We start from the raw sequence: 3,359 nt of genomic DNA on the forward strand, positions 1-3,359 counted from the left end.
ATAGCCAATTTGCTCAATTTACCTTTAACTCTATGTTATTATTAATAATTAATGATATTTACACTTAATTGAACGGTTTAAAAGAGGAGAAAACACACAAAAAATGAAAATTCAATTTTGAAACATAGTTTATCTTCAATTTCGACTCTTTAAAATTCAAAATTCAACCGAAAAAAAGAAGAGGAAAAACTAGCTAATTCGAATCTTTTTGAAAAAATTAAAAAAATAATTTATAGAATATCATTAGTAATTTTTCCTGATTAAGATTAATTTTAGATTTTTGATGACATGTTTTAAATAGGTTAAAATCCAATCTGCACTTTGTTAGAATATATAACAAATTGGACCAAGCTATATTTCTAACAAAGACAAATCATTATTTCTTCTAGATTTTCCAGAACAAAAATTTGAAAAAAAATTCAAAAGACTTTGAAATACGATTTAAATTTGATTCTACAGATTTTCTAGATTTGCCAGAATAATTTTTTTGAATTTTAATCATAATAAGTTTGAAGAAACATTTCACAAATATTCTTCGTCGAAAAAACAGAAGCTAAAATGAAGAATCAAATTAAAACGTATTTATTATTCTTTACAATAAAAAAAAAATGTACTTGAACATTGATTTAAATTGTCAGGAAAGAAGAGGAAGGAATTTAAAAGGTAAAAAGGTATATGTGTTTAAAAATCCTAAAATCATTTTTAAGGTTGTATTTTTTCTCTAAAATTGTCTTTCTGAAAGTTCTAAGAAGCAAAGTAAAAAAATGTATGAATTTAGTTAAACAAGTGAAGACCAAGTCTTTCAAATATTTTCTTGGAGTTTCAAATTCTATTTGAGTTTTGTCTCTCTTAGAATTAAAAATGTCGGGCAAAGCGAGACCAGCTTGCTGGTAAATAAATAAAATTTAAAAAATAGAGGCTGCTCACTGATAAGTGCTGCTATTTGAGCTATTTTTAGAACAGGCCAGCGGGCTACTCATCTGGTCCTTACGGGCTACCTGGTGCCCGCGGGCACCGCGTTGGTGACCCCTGCTTTAGAGAAATATGACTCAAGTAAAAAGTAAAAATAAGTCATCCAAATAATTGTGTAAGACTAAGTATTCAGTAAAAAAAAAAAAAAAAAAGTATCCTGGTGAGTAACTCCTAATTTACTAAGTAGCCATTTTTAATGGTATACTTGAACTTAAACGAGGGATTACTATAATGCAGCGGCGTGCCGTGCATTTCCCGCCTTTGCCTTCAGCGATGTCTTACTTAGTCCAACATCAATAAATACCTCAAAAAATACAATAATTGATGTCACCCCATGTCCACAGCTTGAAAAATAATATACAGAAACACACTTGCGCACTGTTGGGCATTGAATCACCTCAATGTGTCACTAGTGTACAAAACGGGCTATTTTTTGGCACATTTAAAAATCAATAAACCCGCATCGGACGTGATACTGTCAAAACAAAAATAATTGTGAAAAACATATTGAATGTGAAAAAATGTTTTTGAAGTCAAAATTTGTCACGGCCATTTGATGCCGTATAAGCCGTTGGTACCGTTCGTAGTTGGTTGATTCGAGTGGAAGTGGAAGCCAAACCATTTCACCGCCAGAACAGCTAAACTAGTTTCCGGGGTCGGCCGACCTCGTCTCACAAGATGTAGTTTCTCTTTAAATATCCTTCTTGAAAATTGCCTTGCAAATATATATCTGCCACCTAATCAACGTTTTGCTCTGCTTCTTTGTTGGTTAAGGGGAGTGCCGCTGATTTCTCCACTGGCCGGGTATGGCTGCGGTGCCACTTTCTGCTTTCGTAAATCACAATTTGTGATTGGATACTTGGGAGTGACAAGTGAGTATCCAATCACAGTCACGTTCAACGTAAGGCCACCTAGATGGGCTACTGTCAGCAACTCGTGATCTGATCGGCTACCGCAACTGTCTGTTAACTGAATGTCCTCCGTTCGTTTACACCGCACAATCGCCGCTTATGTTGATTCAGAAGGCCTCTGGCAGAATTCACACAGCGCTGGCAACAAGCTAGCTGAATTCTGATTGGATAAAAGCTCTAACTTAAAAACAGCAACACTGGAGCCTAATATGATATGAAGAGAATATGATGAATACGTTTACATATTTATGAAAAGTAATTTAAAAATAAAATGAACTTTTATTAATTTATGATCATGATTTATGGTAGGCCAGCAGAGAAGGCCTTGCTGGCCCTGACGGCCCACCACTGCTATAATGATAATATAAATAAATGTAATGATCGGAATAAAACTCAATGTAACGGATTAAAGGCAGGGGGTTTTTTTTGTTACAAAAATACTCAAGTAAAAGTATGTTGCGTTAAAACTACTAATAATTATTAATTTTAAAAAATTCCTATTGAGTAAATGTAACAGAGTAAATGTAGCGCATTACTAAAAGGTAAGCAGTAACACACAATTAGTCTTTATTGTTTTCCAAAATAAATATGTAATAGTGTTGGAAATTCCAAAAATAATAAGCATTCAAATTAAATATGTAATGTATTTCATCAAAATTCAACATTAAATGTTTTTTTTTTTCTATAAAAAAAAAAAAGGTTGAAAATGTAAAAAATAATTATAGGAAAACAAACGTGTATCATAAAACATGTAAGACATTTAATACAAATTCAATAGTTCAAATTAACATCCATCCATCCATCCATCCATTTTCTACCGCTTGTCCCTTTTTGGGGTCGCGGGGGTGCTGGAGCCTATATCAGCTGCATTCGGGCGGAAGGCGGGGTACACCCTGGACAAGTCGCCAACTCATCGCAGGGCTAACACAGATACATTCACACTCACATTCACACACTAGGGCCAATTTAGTGTTGCCAATCAACCTATCCCCAGGTGCATGTCTTTGGAGGTGGGAGGAAGCCGGAGTACCCGGAGGGAACCCACGCAGTCACGGGGAGAACATGCAAACTCCACACAGAAAAATCCAGAGCCCGGGATTGAACTCAGGACTACTCAGGACCTTCGTATTGTGAGGCACATGCACTAACCCCTGTACCACCGTGCCGCCCTCAAATTAACATAAAACATTGAAATTATTAATTAAACTAATATTAATATGCTAACACAATACATTTATACATTTATGCGCGTATCAAGTGTATTAAATAAAGGCTTCCTAATAGGTGACTATAAAAAGAACGCACAGCCTAGCTTGCACAGTTGTCTCAACACAAGAAAGAACATGACTGAGTACTCCTTTATTTTCTAGTGTGGGCGGTGCAGCACACCTCTTTGCTAAAACATTCAGGGGAGTGTCCTATACCTGCAGTCACACGGGACACATTTCACTGACATACTTAAATACTTCTATGCTG

This window comes from Entelurus aequoreus, linkage group LG08 (genome assembly GCF_033978785.1).
Source record: "Entelurus aequoreus isolate RoL-2023_Sb linkage group LG08, RoL_Eaeq_v1.1, whole genome shotgun sequence".
Classification (NCBI taxonomy): Eukaryota; Metazoa; Chordata; class Actinopteri; order Syngnathiformes; family Syngnathidae; genus Entelurus; species Entelurus aequoreus.